The 21,313-nt window shown below is 42.2% G+C and overlaps 1 long non-coding RNA gene across 1 annotated transcript; it reads right to left on the reverse strand.

Annotated features, from left to right (window-relative positions):
* Window positions 1-13,761: 13,761 nt before the first annotated feature.
* Window positions 13,762-16,730, reverse strand: LOC140723179 (uncharacterized). The gene is made up of 4 exons (XR_012097827.1): window positions 16,636-16,730; window positions 16,469-16,504; window positions 14,660-14,776; window positions 13,762-13,836 (listed from the first exon to the last, which is right to left on the reverse strand). It is a non-coding gene; the product is annotated as an uncharacterized lncRNA (long non-coding RNA).
* Between the last annotated feature and the right edge of the window lie 4,583 nt (window positions 16,731-21,313).

Consider the following 21,313-nt stretch of genomic DNA (forward strand, 5'->3'; position numbering starts at 1 on the left):
TTAATGATTGAAATGGGACCAAGGTATCTTCATTAAAAAAGGTCACTGTCAGTATTGATGAAAGAGTTTATTGCCTTTATTGTTTTTATTAACTATTGAGCTCTGCTTGGCAGGTAGTGAGATTCTGTGGCTCTGTTGGTAAAATAAGTAAAATCATTAGAAAGAGGTGGCCTAGGGTTGGAATGTGTAGAATCTCTGTGGGTAGAATTACAGAACAGCAAATGTAAAAAAAAAAATCCCTGATGGAAATTGTACAGAGACCTCCTAACAGTAGTAAGTATGTGGTCCACAAGTTACAATGGGAGATAGAAAATGCTTGTCAAAAGGGCAATGTTGCAGTAGTCATGGGGGGTTGTCATGCAGGTGATTGGGAAAATTAGGATGGTGTTTTGGTCTGAAGAGGAGTAATTCCTAGATGCCTACAAGATGCTTTTATAAAGCAGTTCATGTTTGACACAACTTGGGGATCAACTATTCTGGATTGGGTATTGTAATGAACTGGAATTAATTAGGTCACTTAAGTTCAAAGAACCCTGAGGGGCAAGTAATTTTAATATGATCAAATTCACCTGACATTAGAGAAGGAGAAACTAAAGTTGGATGTGGAATACAGAGAATTAGAGAGGCATGAGAGAAAAATTGGTCAAAATTGATTTGAAAGGAACACGGTGAAAACAGAGCAACAATGGCTGGAATTTCTGGAAGCAATTTGGAAGGCACAGGATATATACATCACAAAGAGGAGTTAGTATTCTAAAGGTAAGGTGACAGAACCGTGGCTGATGAGAGAAACCAAACACAACATGAAAACCACAGACAGGGCATGGAGCTAAAATGACTGGGAAGTTAGAGGATTGGGAAGCTTTTAAAAACAAATAGCATGCAACTAAAATAATTAAGAAGGAAAAGATGGAATACATAGTTGAGCTGGCCAGTAATATTAAAGAGGATACAAGATTTTTCTTCAGGTGGAAGTGGATATCGGACCACTGAAAAATGATGCTGGAGAGGTAGTAATGGGGTGAGGGTGCAAGGTGATGAACTGAATAAGTCTTGTACATCACTCTTAGCTGTCTAAAAAACTGGCAGGAATATGGAATACACAGATGTTAGTGGTCAGAATGTGTAAAGTTACGTTACTCGGGAGAAGGTTCTTGGGAAACAGTCTGAAGGTAAATAGGTCACCTGAACCAAGATGGTGTACACCCCAGAGATCTGAAAGAGGTGGCTGAAGAGATGTGGAGGCAGTAGCAATGATCTTTTGAGAATCGTGAAAGAAATTATATCCTAAGTAGTTTTTTTTTCCTTCACTACTCCCCCTCTCCCGGTTTCACCTATCACCTACCCCTTCTTCCACCCCTTTCACCCCAACACTTCTTCCTCTGACTTTTTTCCCCCAGACCTGATTAAGGGTCTTGGCCCGAAACGTCGTCTGTTTACTATTTCCCATATATGCCGCTTGGCCTCCGAGGTTCCACCAACATTTTAGACAATAGACAATAGATGCAGGAGTAGGCCATTTGGCCCTTTGAGCCAGCACTGCCATTCAATGCCATTGTGATCATCCACAATCTGTACCCCGTTCCTGCCTTCTCCTCATATCCCTTGACTCCGCTATCTTTAAGTGCTCTATCTAACTCTTTCTTGAAAGCATCCAGAGAATTGGCCTCCACTGCCTTCTGAGGCAGAGCATTCCATAGAACCGCAACTCCCCGAGTGAAAAACTTTTTCCTGAACTCCATTCTAAATTGCCTAGCCCTTATTCTTAAACTGCGTCCTCAGGTTCTGGACTCCCCCAACATCAGGAACATGTTTCCTGCCTCCAGTGTGTCCAATCCCTTACGTCAACGCTTTAGATGCAGGCATTGAGAATAACATCAGCAAATTTGCTGATGTTACTAAGCTGGGTGGCAGTGTGACGTGATGAGGATGTTAGGAGAATTCAGGGTGATAGGCTGGGTGAGTGGGCAGATACTTAGCAGATGGCGTTTAATGTGAATAATTGTGAGGTTGTCCACTTTGGGAGTAAGATCAGGAAGGCAGATTATTATCTGAACGGTGTAGAGTTAGGTAAGGGAGAAATACAAAGAGATCTAGGAGTCCTTGTTCATCAGTCACTGAAGGTGAATGAGCAAGTGCAGCAGGCAGTGAAGAAGGCTAATGGAATGTTGGTCTTTATTACAAAGGGAATTAAGTACAAGAGCAAGGAAATCCTCTTGCATTTGTACAGGGCCCTGGTGAGACCACACCTGGAGTATTGTGTACAGTTTTGGTCTCCAGGATTAAGGAAGGACATCCTGGTTGTAGAGGAAGTGCAGCGTAGATTCACGAGGTTAATTCCTGGGATGTCTGGACTGTCTTACGCAGAGGGGTTAGAGACTGGGCTTGTACACGCTGGAATTAAGGAGATTGAGAGGGGATCTGATTGAAGCATATAAGATTATTAAGGGATTGGACAAGATAGTGGCAGGAAATATGTTCCAGATGCTGGGAGAGTCCAGTACCAGAGGGCATGTTTTGAGAATAAGGGGTAGGTCATTTAGGACAGAGTTAAGGAAAAACTTCTTCTCCCAGAGAGTTGTGGGGGTCTGGAATGCACTGCCTCGGAAGGTAGTGGAGGCCAATTCTCTGGATGCTTTCAAGAAGGAGCTAGATAGGTATCTTATGGATAGGGGAATCAAGGGATATGGGGACAAGGCAGGAACCAGGTATTGATAGTAGATGATCAGCCATGATCTCAAAATGGTGGTGCAGGCTCGAAAGGCCGAATGGTCTACCACTGCACCTATTGTCTATTGTCTAATCTTATATGTTTCAATCTGATCCCCTCTCATCCTTTAAATTCCAGTGTACACAAGCCCAGTCACTGCAATCTTTCAACGTATGACAGTCATGCCATCCCGGGAATCAACCTCGTGAACCTGCGCTGCAGTCCCTCAATAGCAAGAATGTCCTTTTTCAAATTTGGAGACCAAAACTGAACACAATACTCCAGGTGTGGTCTCAACAGGGCCCTGTAAAACTGTAGAAGGACCTCTTTGCTCCTACACTCAACAACCGTTGTTATGAAGACCAACGTGCCATTAGCTTTCTTCACTGCCTGCTGTACCTGTATGCTTACTTTCAGTGACTGATGAACAAGGACACCTAGATCTCGTTGTACTTCCCCTTTTACGAATTTGACACCATTCAGATAGTAATCTGCCTTCCTGTTCTTGCCACCAAAGTGGATAACCTCACATTTATCCACATTAAACTGCATCTGCCCACTCACCCAACCTGTCCATGTCAGGAGCGGACATGGAATGGACCCAAATGCAGAACGCAGGCTATGAAGTACTAGGGGTAGGACAGGATGGGGATGCCATGGCATGCATGGGGTAATGCAGGCGGGGCTGGATCCCGGAGGTCAGGCGAGGCAGGAGGATCCCAGAGTTCATGGCAGACAGGAGGATCCCAGAGTTTGTGGCAGACAGGAGGATACCAGAGTTCTTGGCAGACAGGAGGATCCCAGAGTTTGTGGCAGGCGGGAGGATCCCAGAGTTCAGGCAGGGCAGGAAGATCCCAGAGTTCAGGCGGGGCAGGAGGATCCCAGAGTTTGTGGCAGACAGGAGGATCCCAGAGTTTGTGGCAGGCAGGAAGATCCCAGAGTTCAGGCGGGGCAGGAGGATCCCAGAGTTAAGGCGGGGCAGAAGAGATCTCAGGTCAGGCCACATAGATCCTGGGTAGGGCCGCCTCCCAGGCAGAAACACGGAGGCCTGGGCAAGGTGTGGGGCACAAGCCATCAGAGCTGAGGGCTAGGAAGGGACTGAACTACCTGTAGGGCAACGGCAATGGCCTGGCTTACCTAACGGGAGTAACGGACAGGAAGGGACAGAACCACCAGAGGGGTTACGGCGATGGCCTGGCTTAACCGATGGGGGTAAGGGCTGAAATGGTTGCCTCAAGCAGACAAAGGTTTAAGGTGCTGGGGAGCTAGTACCGAGGAAATGTCAGGGGTACGTTTTTCACTCAGAGAGTGGTGAGTGCATAGAATGGGCTGCCGGCAACGGTGGTGGAGGCAATACGATAGGGTATTTTAAGAGACTTTTGGATAGGTACATGGAGCTTAGAAAAATAGAGGGCTACGGATAAGCCGAGCAATTTCTAAAGGCAGGGACATGTTTGGCACAACTTTGTGGGCCGAAAGGGCTGCAATGTGCTGTAGGTTTTCTATGTTTTAAAAGCAGAACATTGATCTCAGAGTATAGTCTGCGTCTACTACCCATTAATTTGAACATGGCATGTGACACCCACCTTCTAAATTCATGTACAATGTTTATCTATGTCATCTGATGGGCATTGACATTGTTGAAACACTTCTACGAACGGAGATTCTTACAAGCGAATTGATGCATCATCGGTCTCTCCACACGATAATGAAAACTTGCAATTTGCTTTTCAGTAAAAGATCTGAATAGGAACAGTTGTTAAAAATGTCTGCTTGATATCTTTTGTTTTTACTTTGAAGGGATTAGCATTTGTTGGAATATGGTTTTGTTGTCTTGTAGTTCTCATTGTTTTTCAACCGAAATGACAACTTTGATATCGAATTCCATCTGATTTTTTTTTAAATTTTATGTTTTCTTGATCTTTATGTTGGACGATGCAACATTGAACGTCCGTAACTAGTAAAGGGTAACGCTTTCTGAAACCAAACTCCGTCTAATTGAACGCCCTCCCAAACTGTGCCCACACCCCGGGCTCTATTTGCACCTGTTAGGGTAGCAAAAACACTTACGAAAATGAACGAGATAAATTAATTGATAAAGGAATGTAATTCATTTCCAGAGTTTGAATGTCATAATTTATTCATTCCACCTGTGAGTATTAAGCATAATAAAGAATATCTTTTGCAAGTTATATAAGAAAAGGAGAAACATCAACTTAAGTAGTTTCTGACCAAACACGGAGGTCCAATCAGCGGATTCCAGAGGTGCGATCAGCCTTGGGAGCAGAGGACATTGAGGAGGTGATTCGCAGGGCGGCGAATCTGGTATTAAAAGGGAGTTTGTGGACATTCCAGAGACCCAGTGAGTGTTGGAACAGAGATGTTTGAATTAAATAAAAGTATGAAAGGGGCAAGCAGGACGGCATTGTCTTGTGTAGGCCCCCGGTGTGACTAGGGGCTTCATACTTTGTCTCATGAGGCGTGGACGAAAGGAAACAGAAGCCAAAGAAATACATTAGAGAACTTGGTCGTGGTTGCCCATTGTACAAAGCAGGCAGGATGGTAGTGGAATGCTCCTCCTGTAATATGTGGAAAATCATGGAACCTCAGGATCTCCCCGATGACTACGCACTCGAGAAGAGCAGCCAACTCCAGCTCATGAAATACCGCATGAAGAATCTGGAGCTGGTGTTGGGTGAGCTTAGGACCACCCGGGAGACAGAGCATCTAATAGATAGAACTATTAGCCAGGTCGTTACACCCAGAGGGCAGAATTCGGGCAATCGATGTATGAACACCGAGAGAGGTAAATGAAGAAGTGAGTAAGTGCAGGGTCTTTCTGTAGCCGTTTCCCTCAGCAACATGTAAACCCCTTCGGATACTGCTGAGGGCGATGACATAGCTGGGCACTGTGGTCGGCTCTGATCCTCAGAACGGTACGGTGTATTCAAGCGGAGCAATAGTCATAGGTGTTTAGATAATTAGGGGGGCAGATGGGAGATTCTGCGGCAGCAAAAAGGACGCCGGACTAGTGTGTTGCCTCCAGGATGTCTCCGGACGTTTGCAGAATGTTCTTGAAAATGAGCCAGAGGCCGCGGTACATGTTGGTACCAATGACATAGGCAGGAGAGTGTTAGAGGCCTGGACAGTATGTCTAGAGAGTTAGGAGGGAGGCGAAGAGCAAGACCTCCAAGGTGGTAATCTCCGGATTACTCCCGGTGCTAGGAGCTAGAGAAGGTCACAACAGGAATATAGGCAGATGAATACGTGACTGAGGAGGTGGTGCAGGGTTTCATGTTCTCAGATCATTGGAATCCTCTCTGGGCAAGGAGTGGCCTTTACAAGTGAGACGGGAGGCATGTGAACTGGAAGGGAATCAATATCCTGGAAGGGAAGTTTGCTGACGCTGAAGTGAAGAGGCAGAGGATGGGGCGGTTGTCGCACAAGCAATGACAGATAATGAAGCACTGAGCCCGATGGTTGGAAATGTGACTATTTTAATGCAGGTCGAACCATAAACAGGGCAGGGCGGATGAACCTGGATAAATACGTTAAACTATGATATTTTGGCCATTACCGAATGTTGGATCTCTCGGGGCAGGAATGACTGCTGAGTGTTCCGGGAGTCAGATGTTTCAAAAGGGGCAGGGAGGGAGAAGAAGAGGCGGGACAGTGGTACTACTAATCAGGGCTATTATCACGGCTGCAGAAAAGGTGGAAGTCATGAAGGAACTGTCCACTGAGTCACTGTGAATGGAAGTCAGAAACTAGAATAGGATAATAACTCTACTAGTTGCTTTTGTCGTCAACACCCCAACCCCGCAAACAGAAACATTGAGGAACGGATGGGGAGGCAGATTCTGGAACGCTGCAATAATAATAGGGTTGCTGTGATGGGTGATTTTAACTTTCATAATATTGACAGTCATCTGCTTAGAGCAAGGAGTTTTGATGTAGTGGAGTTTACTAGGAGTATTCCGAAAGGTTTCCTGACACGATATGTCGGTAAACCAACTGCAGGAGGGGCTGTATATGATCTGGTACTGGGAAATTTAGCTCGGCTCGGTGGAAGAGCGTTTTGGAGGTAATGATTGCAACTCTGTCTCCTTTACCATGGTGCATGAGCGAAATAGCAGCTGACAATGTGCGAAAACAGTTGATTGGATTAGCGGGCGGAATATGATGTCATTAGACAAGATCTTGGGAACCTAAATTGGGAGCAGATGTTCTCAGGGAAATTCATGGCAGAAATGTGATAAGTATTGAGGGATCATTTACATTGCGTTCTGCAATTGGTATCTTCCACTGAGGCAGGAAAGGATGATAGTGTAAAAGAACCATAGCATACAAAAGTTGTAGAACATCTAGTTAAGAAGAGAAGAAATGCTTCTGAAACTTTCAAGAAATTCGGTACTGTTTGAACTCTAGAAAAATTATAAGGGTGCCAGGAAGGATACCAAAAATGAAATCAGTAGAGCTAGAAGGAGCCACGAGAAGGCCTTGGCGAGCAGGATTAAGGAAAACCCCATGGCATTCTACAAGTATGTGAGGAGCAAGTCGGTGAGCCTTGTGAGTATAGGACCAATCAGGAGCGAAAGTGGAAACATGCGCATGGAGCTGGAGGAACCAGCAGAGGCCCTTTAAGAATACCTTGCTTCAGTAGTTACCAGTGAAAACGACCTTGGCATTTGTGGGGAGGACTTACAGCGGACTGAAACGCTTGAGTGTATAAACATTAGGAAAAAGGATGCACTAGAGATTAAGTTAGATGAGTCGCTGCGACCGGTTGAGTTGTACACCAGACTACTGCGGGAAGCGAGGGGGGGGGGGGGGGATTGCTGAGACACGGGCGGTGATTTATCGGCAGCAAGAACGGGAGAGGAGCCATTGGGTTGAAAGGTCGCAAACGTTCTTGTGTTCAAGAAAGAGAGAAGAGATCAGAAATTGTAGATCAGTGAGTCTTACTTCAGTGGTGGGCAAGTTATTAAAGAAGATACTGAAAGGCAGGATTTATGAGCATCTGGAGAGACATAATCTGCTTAAGCATAGTCAGCATGGCCTTTTCAAGGGCAAGTGCCTAATGAAACTGAATGAATTATTTTGAGGATGTAACAAAGCAGATTGATAAAGGTAGAGCAGTGGATACTCTAAGGATTATAACGATTTCAGTAACGCACTTGCTATGGTCCCCCAAGCGAGGCTCATTCAGAAAGTAATGAGGCGTATGATCAAGGAGACATTGCTTTGTGGATCTAGAATTAGCTTGCCAAAAAAGGGAAGGGACTATTGTCCATGGTTCATATTCTGCATGGAGGGCGGTGACCAGAAGTGTTCTGCAGTGATCTGTTCAGGAACCTCTCCTCTTTGTAATTATTGTAAATGACCTGGATGAGCAAGCTGAAGGGGGAAGCGGGGGTTAGCAAGTTTTCTGAGGATACAGAAGTTGGTGTTGTTGTGGATGGTCTGGAGGTTTGTCAGAGGTTACAGCAGGGCATTGATAGGATGCAGAACTGGGCTGGGAAGTGGAAGGTGGAGTTCAGCTCAGATGTGTGAAGCGGTTCATGGCGGTAGGTCAAATTTGAAGAAAACATACTATTAATCATAAGAGTCTTGGCAGAGTTGCGGATCAACGAGATCTTGGGCTCCGTCCCCATAGGACAGGCAAAGCTGCTGCGCATGCTGACAGTATTGTTAAGAAGGCGCATAGCGTGATGGTCCTCATCAACCGTGGGACTAAGTGAATTGAAGAGACTTGCGGTAATGTTACAGCAAGGGAAGACCATGGTTAGACCCCACTTTGAGTACTGTGTTCAATTTTGATCACCCCACTGCAGGAAAGATGTGTATACCGTGGGGAGAGTGTAGAGGAAGTTTACAAGGAGGTTGCCTGCTGTGGAGTGAATTCCTTATGAGAACAGGTTGAATTAACTTGGCTTTTTCTCCTTGAAGCGAGGGAGGAGGAGAGGTGAACTGATGGAGGTGTAAAAGATGGTGAGAGGAATTGATCGTGTCGATAGCCAGAGGCTTTTTCTCACCCAGAGCTGAAATGGCTGCCATGAGTTGGCATAGTTTTAAGGTGCTTAGAAGAAGGTAGACAGGAAATTTCAGAGGTATATTTTTCACACAGAGAGTGGCGGGTGAGTAGAAAGCACTGCCAGCAAAGGTGGGAGATGCTGATCAAATAGGTTCCTTTAAGAGAGATAAATAGATGAAGCCCGGAAAATAGAGAGCCTTGCGGTAGATAAATTCTCGGCAGTTTCCAGAGCAGTTTATATGATGGGCAATAGACTCTGTGCCAAAGACCATATAATGTGCCGTAGTTTTCCGAGGTTCCATGTTTTCATCAATACGTCCGTTACTGGCAATAGATCAATAGAAAATAACAATCTGAAAATCTGCATATTCATCATTCTGGATTGGAGAAAAGGACATGCTGTCAGTGTAATACATTTTATTTGATGTAAAATCAATACTGCCAATAGTAAAATAAGTTGTGCACTTGTTTATAAATTTGGCTGCCAAATAAATCAAAGTCATTTCTTGTTGTATAAAAGGGATTGCAATTAAATGCCAATACCGATAGGAATATTGATTTCGTGCATATATTTAAGTAGCTAGATTTTAAGTGTGCAATGTAATCGCACTGACAGTGACATTAACTTTAAAATGGATTACAAGCATCACCAAAGTATGCTACCTCAATAGAAATGTGCAATTTAATTCAAAACCATCATATGGAATTCTTCCCACATTTATTATCGTAGTTCCATAGCCCTTCGCTAATATTTGAATATGGCACACTTTATTGTGCCTATATTGAACAATTCTACAACAGCGTACTTCACAGACAATAACATATAGAAAGTGCAAGCAAAAGAGGGCACAGTTTGTTTTTCGGTCTTCATCGGCCTGATGTGAAGGATGTGAATAAACCATCGACGATTCAAGCTGCAAGTGACTTGGAAATCCTGAACTGTTGTCGTTCATTTCATCGTTGCTGTCAGTCGAACAGAAAACAGGGAAAGCCAGATGCAAGCGAATCTAGGACTGGGGCTCTGTTCGAGAGAAAATGACTGGCGTCAAACTGAGCAAAAAAATCACAGTTTCACCAAACAACACACACAAACTGCTGGTGGAACGCTGCAGGCCAGGCAGCATCTATAGGGAGAAGCACTGTCAACGTTTCGGGCCAAGACCCTTCGTCAGGACTAACTAAAAGGAATGATAGTAAGAGATTCGAAAGTAGGAGGGGGAGGGGGAAATGCGAAATGATAGGAGAAGACCGGAGGGGGTGGGATGAAGCTGAGAGCCGGAAAGGTGATTGGCAAAAGGTATACTGAGCTGGAGAAGGGAAAGGATCATGGGACGGGAGGCCTAGGGAGAAAGAAAGGGGGAGGGGTGCACCAGAGGGAGATAGAGAACAGACAGAATATTGGGCAAAAAGAGAAAAAAAGCGGGGGGGGGATCTAAATATATCAGGGATGGGGTACGATGGGGAGGACGGGTATTAACTGAAGTTAGAGAAGTCAATGTTCATGCCATCAGGTTGGAGGCTACCCAGAGTTATATAAGGTGTTGTTCCTCCAACCTGAGAGTGGCTTCATCTTGACAGTAGAGGAGGCCATGGATTGACATATCAGATTGGGATTTGTCTATCTGATATCTGATATATCTATCCATGGCCTCCTCTACGGTCAAGATGAAGCCACTCTCCAACCTGATGGCGTGAACATTGACTTTTCCAACTTCCGTTAATGCCCCTCCTCCCCTTCGTACCCCATCACTGATATATTTAGTTTTTCGTTGCCCCCTTTTTTTCCTCTCTTTCTGCCCATCACTCTGCCTGTTCTCCATGTCCCTCTGGTGCTCCCCGACCCATTTCTTGCTCCCGAGGCCTCCCGTCCCATGATCCTTTCCCTTCTCCAGCTCAGTATACCTTTTGCCAATCACCTTTCCGGCTCTCAGCTTCACCCCACCCCCTCCGGTCTGCTCCTATCATTTCCCATTTTACCCTCCCCCCTCCTACTTTCATGTCTCTTACTGCCTTTCCTTTCAGTTAGTCCTGACGAAGTGTCACGGCCCGAAACGTTGACAGTGCTTCTCCCTATAGATGCTGCCTGGCCTGCTACGTTCCACCAGCATTTAGTGTGTGTTGCTTGAATTTCCAGCATCAGCAGATTTCCTCGTGTTCACCAAACAAAGTAATGTTTAACGAAGAGCACATTGGGAGAATGTTCAATGTGGAGTGAAAACAAATAATTTCTTTGAAATGGCCAATGTTGGCAACAGGCAGTCTGCAATATTTCTGGTTTGCATAACCAGTCCGCTTCAACTTTTAAAAGTAGTATATTAAAAGAACATGTGCAGTGTGAAAATTCACATAGTTCGCTTTAAACTTGGAAGTCATGTTTTGCACGCATCAAAACAGAGCTTCTCGTAAGCCTCTGACGGAAACGATATATTTGTGGAAACAGAGTGTTAAGCAGACACAAAAATACATCAGTAAATACAAGGCAATCAATGAATATGTATGTCTGGTTACTGTGGATAGGCTAGAAGAAAAGAAAGAACTCGTCTTGTTTGTTCTGAACAATATCGGCAATAGAGTGTTGCAGAATATCAGGACAACCACTGTCCGTCACATTCACACAGTCTAAGGAATACATTATGGCACCCACAACATCATTGCGATCGTCAGGAACCAGATCAGGGAGCGATTATATATAAAACATTATTTCTGCCGATTGCCGCTGTGCAACAAATTACTTGGGATGTTGAACTATTTTCTCATACTCCAAACTTGCTCATTTATTTCATATTTAAAGGACTATAATTCAAAGTGATTTAAAAGAAGGGAATCAGTCATGTATTAAATTGACTACAGGCTTTAATAACACGCTTCTTGTAACGCAAGACCCTTACAAAACCACGAGATTGTTCAATCACATCAATACGCACAAGTTACGACAATTTTCTTTGCCGGTTCATGATCACAGACAGATTGAACTAAAGTACAGCAAAATGAAAATAAGTGTACCGACCGTGAATACTGGAAAACAAACCTTCAGGGTCTTGTGGAGCATGACATGTACTATATAGATCGTAGTCGGTGTAATATTCGACTTCACTAATGGAATGAGTGGATCCAGTAACTAAAATTCAATGAAATAGATATTCAAGACATTTACTTGGTATTTTTCTTGTTTTTGTAATGAACACATCATTCAATCATCACATCAATGACAGTATCATCTTTACCATATATGGCATAATCGTTGAATACTGTTCAATAGAAGGTAAAAGGAAGATGTGTGTTCCGCCTTGAATTGATAATAAAACAATCGATACGTGTACATGGAATCGATTTTATAGCTGACTCGTCTGTGTAGTGCTTTTTGAAACGCTATCGTTGACGGATGAAGGTAACTACGGCAATCCTGCTGGAGGAGAATGAGGTAATATATAGATAGAAACAAAGACAGATTGATAAAGTAATACGATGAAAGGGTACTTATCACGGGTCTCCTTTAAGTGGGGACAGTTAATGTTATCGGTTACAGTTCATTCGATATTATAAGTAGAAATAAAGTAAGCTAAAGTGACTGAAGTCGTCATCCAGTTAGCAGAACATGTTTAGAGGGAGAATGAGTTCACGTTTCTAGTTAATGTCTTCGTACTAGAATGTGAGCAGGTATGGCCCTGGAAAGTTTGGAAGACTGAGCCATAGTTCGTGGTGGGTAAATTATTCAAGAGGATAGTCTGTGAAGTAATTTATCTGTTTAAATCACGCTTAGAATATCACGCTCACTTCCGGTCAGCTCATTTTTAGAAAGGCATGAATCCTCAGAGACGGTGTAGAAGAGATTTAACAGAATGATACCCGAAGTAGGGCACACAGTTTTTAATTACAGATTTTTCGGTATAGAGTGCTCCTCCTCAGAGTCTTTAATCTGATTAAAGGAGGGAGCTACCTTTAATCTGATTCGAAGAAATAATGCAGTGTTGTCAGTGGTAATTTTGCTGGGGGTGAAAGCGTGGAACGCCCTTTCGAGGCTGGTATTGGAGATAGATATATTAGAGCCATTTAGGAAACTTTTTATGTGGCCACGTGTGGTCAGTTGCTTTATGTGAAAGCAACTAAAGAATGTGTAGGATGGGAGAGCAAAATTGATCCCTTTGTAAGTTAACAGGTCGGCACAACATCGTGAGCGTAATGAACCGTACTGCGCCATGTTGCTCCATGTTCAGTGTTCTCTGTTCTACATTCTATTGCCGAACAGAGAAAAGTTTAGAAAGAAGGCTCTTCGAACTTGCTGAAAAAAGTGCTAGTTGTTTCAGGAAAGAAAAAAGGGAATGCCTCTAATACTCTGAAGTACTGGAGACTATATCAGCAGATGCTGGCAGAGTATGCTTCAGATTTGTATTATTCATTGAGGTTCCCGACAATGATCGTGAATGATATCATACCAATCCAGAATCCAGACTGAGATAGCTGAAACCTGGTTCACAGCATCCCTCACAATTCATATCTAATGTGCTATGGAACAATGGATATGCATTTTCATCGTCTATTTGCCGCATCTATTTATGTCCTCGAAGCTTATGACTTAAATTCCCACGTGCCCTAAGGTTTCCTTGCCTCTCATCCTGTCTCGCCAATCACCTATCAACCTACCCTCCTTTCCCATGCTCCAGCTCCTTATTTTGGCTTCTGTAACTCCTTTACAGAGCCAATAAAATGTTTTGGTTCGAAACGTTGACGGTTCATTCTCTACCATAGGTGCACCTTGATCTGCTGAGTTCCATTAGAATACTGTGTGCATTGCTCAAGATTTTCAGCATCCGCAGAATCTCTTGTGTTTATTGTATGATACCCCATTATTATTTTTGTTACAATTTCATTTCTGAAGTACCTACACAGCCGTGAGTTTTTGTTATTTCTTGATTTTGTTAACAATATTGGATGAATTGAAACGGTATCAATTTGTACATCGCGGATTCTGTGTCATAATACACACCTGAATCTTGCATCTCAGAAAAATTCTGGAATGGTGGCATATTCTCAATTTCCTCATAAATTGTTTGGTAAAAGTCAACAGGTAATCCTTGGCCACTCATTAGTGTACCTAATGAAGAGGGAGTTGAGATGAATATCTGCTTCAACGAATTTGTACACGAACATTAGGATTATACTAAAATTAATTAAAATGACCTTAGTCAAGGTGAAGAGTCAGTGAACGTGATCGTTGAAACGGACTGATGTGTGCATTATGTCCCTGGCCAATTAACCGAATAAATTTGAGATCAGAAAGACAAAGGGAACGGTACAGAAGAACGAGTATATTTCCGATCATTGTTTCATAATGAATACACGTCACATTTGAATCGATGACGAGTTTAATATTATTATTAGATAGATGTAGATGCCATCAGTATGGCAGCGGATGGAGACAGGATGGAAATTCACACCTCACTTCAGCACATGACAGAGAAAGTTTGGCTGTGTCAACGAAATTTAAAAGCATTGTGAATATAGAATGATAAAATGATAAGAAGATAAAGAATGGGGAAAATGCATTCTCTTACTTCTATTGTGAGAACCGAATCAGAATCTTCGAGGATACACAACAGATTCTTGAAATTTATACTTCCAGATGTTCAGCGCATGGATGTATTACAGTGAAATAAACAGTAAAGCAGCTAATTTCCAAATCCGATTTAACCTTGAATTTCCATTACGACATAATGAAAATTAATAATAGATCCACGAAAAATAAGGGACAGTGAAAGCCACCATTATAAATGTCTCACGGACGTCAAATTAATTTCGAACTAAAGCGGTGAAAACATATTTAATTTAGTCATTTTTGCACAAAAATATTTTTTTCGGAATACGCCAACAAACTGAAAACGTCACATTAAAAAGTCGTTGTAAAGATTTGTCCTCACCACTGATTGCTGATCGTCTCCATGCTATCGTGAAAAGTATTAATAACTCAATGATGAATATAATTCCAAGAGTTATGCAGACAGTAACCATGATGGATGGGGTCCAGCTTCCAAAATCTTAAAACGAAACGTAAAAACATATATTTCGATAAACGAAAAACAAACACTATAGATCCAATGCAACGAAATTTTGAGCGATGTTTAATGAATTTAATCATATATTCAGTTATCACGATTTTTGTAAGTTATATCTCTATACATTTCATGAGAGAAAGAGCGGAGCGGAGACACAAAGTCTCTTTCACAATAAAGCCGGATATGTCAGAAGTATTTCCCAGAGCAATAAACGTTCTCTCCAGCCACTTGGTATCAGATCAGGATTAACACCCCAAGCAACGTCGTGTTCAAATTCCATTTTCCCGCACATTGCTGGATTGGAACAGCAAGAGGGAAAGTGAGTTTAATTTTATGAAAACATTTCCAGGAAGAAAAATATTTCAACGTACTTATCATTGCATTTTTTTCTTATCCGCCTCTAATGAGCAGAGATTTAGCTAATAATTAGCTAATAATTTAAAAAGAGTCATTCTTGGACCTCCACACCTTTCCTTTCTTCCACTACCCTCCACATTCCCCTCAGCTGTGGCGAGGAGGGAGGGCCATAGGGGTTAGGAGGGAACTGTGGGAGGGGAGTGAGGGGTGACATTGTGGGAGGGGGTGAGGAGGGAATGTTGTGGGAGGGGAGTGATCTAACACGATTAACTCAACCCAGACGAAACGCAATGGCCCAGAAAATGTTGGTAAGCTGCGGATAATTACCGCTGGCAGTCTGTATGTAACTAGCAGCTGTGGATTTTTTTTCCATTCCACATATGCATTCATAGGCCAGGTCCACATAGCCATGTTGGTCTTTATGAAGTCAGGGCAATACAGAGGAAATGGGATCTCATAGCCTTAATATTTCTTCCTCAACGGGTGCATGGAGGGTTCAAAAATAAGTGAGCACTTGCACTCTTACAGACCGTCACCAAATCTTGAATATTATATCCGGTCCAAAATATTATTCAACTATACTGCCGTTGAGCACACATTACATGCTGAGCTGTGGCAGGATAACTAAATACTCATCAGGCCATGCACTCTTAGCGCTGATGTCATCAGGAAGAATGTACCGGAGCCTTGGGTCCACACAACTGGGCTCAGGAATAGTTATTATCTATCAACCGCTATGATCCTGCTAGGGTGCGTAACTTCAATTATTCCAGTGGTGAACAGATTCCACAACCTATATTTGCTTTCAAGGGTTACATAACTCTTGTTCTCAGTATTAACTTTTACTGATCCATTTGTTCACATTTTTTTCTGATTTTGCATTTGCGTACTTCGTTGCCTTTTGTTATTTGTTATTTTTCCGAGCTTGTTTTTGTGAATTTCTTTACAATTTCTGTTATATTTCTATGTATGTACACTGAATGTCGTAGGAAATTGAATCTCAAGGCAGTATATGACGATATGTGGATATCTGATAACAAATTGCCTTTTAACTTTAATCTTTACTATCTGCAAACATCAAAACTTTCTCAAGACTATCAAATGTGCAACTAGTTGAGTCACAAAAATGTTTGAACGGGAGTGGAGTTCATGTTTTTAAGAATTCTGCATATTCCTGCTTAAAATAATTGGCGAGACGATCGGGATCCCATGCAGTTTCTAAAGCATCCATGGTGAACTTAGCATTTAGACAATACGAATAATCAATTCTTGACATCTGCAGCATAAATGCGATATTTAAGCGTCAAAAATCCATACCTGAATTGTTGCGTTCAGTAAGAGTCACTCTGGAACCTGTGTACATATTGAAAGTAAATTTCAACAAAAGCATCTCTATTGGTGTTTATAATTTGTTATTTCTAATTACGAAATTAACAAATCATTTGAAGAAAAATTGGAAATGTCAGACAAAGCACAAAGCCTACCAGAACAAAGAACGATGACATCTTCTTTGTGATCACAGTCGTGTTGACCAAATGATGAGGATCGACAGCTGGACAGTAACGATTCACTTCCGGTGCATTTTACTTCATCAAGCCAGACAGCACCAGCTACCTGGGTCATTTTAACATCTTCTGGAGGGCAGAGAGCAAGGCCACACCCTAGCTGTCTGCAGACTACATTGGCATCGGCCAGATCCCAAGAGTCGTCACACACCGTGCCCCAGCTGTTATTAAACAGTATCTCAAGCTTCCCGGAGCAGTTGTGACTGCCGCCAACAAGACGCAATGGAACATCTAGGTATGAAACTATAAAATGAAAATTTATTTAATAATTAGTCTGGGAATCTGAAGTTCATCAGAGGGAAAATAGAACTAATTAAATTAACAAGGACGCAACCCGGCCCACCATTTGTTAATCCAACACTATGCAAATTATACCACCTCTCTTCTGCCTCATATAATCGATATCGCTCAAATATTTACACTTGCCTACTCCAGCGGAAAGCCTTTTAAAGACGATAATTGTAAATATTTCTTATATCACTCCTCAAAGCCCGTTCCAAGCAAAATCATTCTCAATTTGGGAATAAAGGTTTTTCTCTAACACTTCATTTAAGCCGTCGTTTGTCACCATAAATGCGTCCGTTAATGTTTGGTATGTTTTACAATGTTTCAGACACTCTACCTGACCTGTCTCACCTAATGTTATGCATCTATTAGGACTAATTTTAGGTCCGCAGAAGGAGTCTGAGGTGTTTCCGTCCTTTCTTACCCAGGCAGACTCTGAGTAAGTCTCCTTTATACCCCCCACATGCTTCTTGAAATGCGGCATATCCACAAACACATTTTGCAGTCAATTCCTTGTTGAATGAACACGCAACATATCTTATTCTTACCATCAGTGTCCGATTAATGTAGGCAAGTCACAGACCTTCCTCTTCAACTCATATCTCATCACGAAATGCTCAAACACACGATGAAGACACTATCAGCCACTTTTGTTTTCTATCTTTAGTTCATACCGGCGAAGAAAATAGTCGAATACAGCTCATGCATATTTTTCAACTCCAACCATAAATTGCGGGCTTTGAACATACGTCGACCTATGTTCTGTCCATTTAACCACTTGTGTTATTTTGGTAATGTAACACAGTATGCCATGATGTTTCCTTTCCTCATATTTCCAACCAAATAGATATATTTTTCTATTGATCGCAGCCTTTATTCTTCTTTCTATATTGCCCTACAGCCTGACCGTTTTTATGCATCCTGCGGTTTACATATATTTACTTCATTTATTTTGACCAAACCAACAATGTCTCTCGCCTTCGAATATCCCCATTACTTCCGACGTTCACTTCCCTCCTTACTAGGTAATACAGTTTCCCAAGTCCGTCCAGCTGGTCATAAGACAATTCCTGCATATCATTTATAATCTTGCCAGATAACAAATGCTCCCAATTAATTCCAATTAACTCCCTCTAACTTCTGTCTGGGCATGGAATTTTTCACAAGACACTCCCATTTGGCAGTGCTCAACAGGGTCAAGGGAAACCAGGATTCTAGTCAATGCGGGCACAATTTCGTTGAGGGCAAAAGGAACGAAATTCATTTTTTTAATAGCGACATTTATACAAGGTTTTCTGATTTCAGCAAAGGCATTTTCGAATTCGTTACCTTCTGAAGGGAAAGAGGAGAATGTGTTTTCTTGCAAGCAGGCTTTTTCAGTGAATCCTTCCGTCATGTTGGTTTCTGTTGGCAAAACAAATATTTTGACGATTTTATACATAAAGATGTAAAATGTAAATAGATATAAGACTCTCTTATTTACCCTTACATACAACTCCTCCGTCATTCGAATGGTCACACTGGTGCTCTCCCCACGGTTGTGACTCACACTGCCAAATGGTCGATTCGTGTGTAGTACATTCAATCTCATCCAACCATATAGGTCCAAGTCCCTTTCCAAATTGATCTGAGTCATGATAAATATTTTGTATTGGTCCACATTTTATTTGTTTGCAGATCACTTCTGCAGATTTGGCATCAAGTTTCGTGGAGCACACTGTTCCCCAGGTCCCGTTGTACCACACTTCAATTCTTCCTTCGCATCGACTACCTCCGTTCTGCAGGCGCAACTTTTTGTGCTCTGATAAGGATGCATTTGAAACAAAGGTTTTCGAAAATTAGAATACAATGGTAATCGCGTTTTTTCTACTACAGCAAAATAAATTAGCCCTTTGTGTGTGTGTGTGTGTGTGTGTGTGTGTGTGTGTGTGTGTGTGTGTGTGTGTGTGTGTGTGTGTGTGTGTGTGTGTGTGTGTGTGTGTGTATGTGGTGTGTAGAGCTAGGACAATCAAATTAAAAGAGCACATTCAGTAGGAAGTGATAGACTAGCAAAATTAAGCGAAACCAGGAAGCACGAAGTGATATATTATGCTGAACTACTGAATGGAGAGAAGGGGTTAGTGACGGAAAATTGAGGAATAGCGGACTGATACTGGAATCTCATCGGATTCACCAACAATTAAGAAAGGTAAATATTTGAATTCCTTCAGGGAAGAAGTTGAACAGCAAGGAGAAACTGTCCATCCTCTGCCCTTAACGAAAAGTATGAATTGAGTCGTTGGAAATAAGTGGACCGAGACAAACCGTCACTTACTCTTCGGGGCAAAAGCGGTACGTGGTTAAATGTGTTGACTGTACCTCAGTACCTTATTCTTAAGACCGCACCTACTAAATCCAGACTAACAGGAGACTGTGATGAAATAAAGGCGAAATTACAATATTATTTTCATTTATTCTATCCCCCGATTCGATAACAGTATTTGAAACAGATTTTAGGATTGATTTTTTAAAAACATTATTTATATATATTCCAGAAATTGTCTTCGGAGATTCTAATGTGATCACCTACACTATCTAATCACATGCAAAACCCGCGTGTTTTGAATTCGGAAAAGCTGACCTCACATGAGGTTCCGGCTTTTTGCCACTTTACTTCATTATGCCACAAGTACTCTGATTGTGTTATATGACGTTTATTCTTTTCTGCGGCATTAAAACTCAACAGAATATTTGTCTTCTCTGGACACATTACAACCTTCCAGTCTCAGTATCAAATTTCTAACGTTGGCTCTTCCAGTTGATTTTGTTTCGGAAGGGTTCTTTTACTTCAGATTTTTTTGTACCGATTGCTTTAATTAGTAAGAAGGAGAGGTAAAGAAACATGGGGAGAAAGAAACAATGGAAATTGGAAAAAAAAATCAATGGTATGTTTTTGAATCCAATTAGTATTTTTTTTGTATTTTATTACGTGGAATTTGGATTTTTCAGTTTGATAAATTGTATTACTCCATCTCTCTTGATTTGGATTGCTGTGTTACTTCTCGTCACCAGCTGGCTCTGCTTACTTGTATGTTCACAGCTACTTACTACTGCTTTGCTCAGTAATTGAATTTCCTCAGGAGATTGTGCATTTAAGAATTAAGAATACGTAGGGAATAAGTTGATTGTTTCTGCGTAGGTGTGCTCTCACGCATTATCAACATTTAGACAGTTCATCCTGGCCCAATGGTCTTCTTCCCTGCTTTACATTATTTATTACATCTCCTTAGTCACTGCGTGCTGTAAAAACAAAGAAAAATAAATTTTAACAAATTGAAATTTTCTTTACCAGAGCAAGTCAATGTCACAGATTCTTTTTGACTGCAGTCATGTTCGCCCCATGGTGCTGATGGACATTCCCAGAGAAATGTTTCGTTACCCGAGCATCTCACTTCATCTAACCAAACTGGGAGAGAGTGTCTTCCGCAGTAAACGTGAGTTTTATCCTCCAAAGCATATCCACAACCCAGTTGTCTGCAGACCACGTTAGTGTCAACCAGATCCCAGGAGTCATCGCAAACCATGCCCCAAGATCCACGGTAATAAACCTCTAGTTGACCAGCACATGGATCTTCACTTCCGGAGAGCCGTAACTGCAAGTGGCCTATCGAGCAGTAACATGGAACGTAAATCAATACATTGGAAATTAGAAACATCACCGGTCTGTCGTTTCTAAAGATGATTCTGGAATTATTATCATTACTGTTAAAAAGAGCTATGCCGTGATGTAACAATTATCCCGGAATTTGAAAATGTTTGAAATCTAAGCATAAGATGTAAAAGTTTGGAAGAATAGATAACCATATAACCATATAACAATCACAGCACGGAAACAGGCCATTCCGGCCCTCCTAGTCCGTGCCGAACTCTTAATCTCACCTAGTCCCACCTACCCGCACTCAGCCCATAACCCTCCACTCCATTCCTGTCCATATACCTATCCAATTTTACCTTAAATGACACAACTGAACTGGCCTCTACTACTTCTACAGGAAGCTCATTCCACACAGCTATCACTCTGCCAACACAGATGCCTTGTGCAGGAAGGCACAGAGTCGACTGTACTTCCTTAGAAGGTTGGCGTCATTCAATGTCTGTAGTGAGATGCTGAAGATGTTCTATAGGTCAGTTGTGGAGAGCGCCCTCTTCTTTGTGGTGGCGCGTTGGGGAGGAAGCATTAAGAAGAGGGAGGCCTCACGTCTTAATAAGCTGGTAAGGAAGGCGGGCTCTGTCGTGGGCAAAGTACTGGAGAGTTTAACATCGGTAGCTGAGC

Source organism: Hemitrygon akajei, unplaced genomic scaffold (assembly GCF_048418815.1).
Source record: "Hemitrygon akajei unplaced genomic scaffold, sHemAka1.3 Scf000103, whole genome shotgun sequence".
NCBI lineage: Eukaryota > Metazoa > Chordata > Chondrichthyes > Myliobatiformes > Dasyatidae > Hemitrygon > Hemitrygon akajei.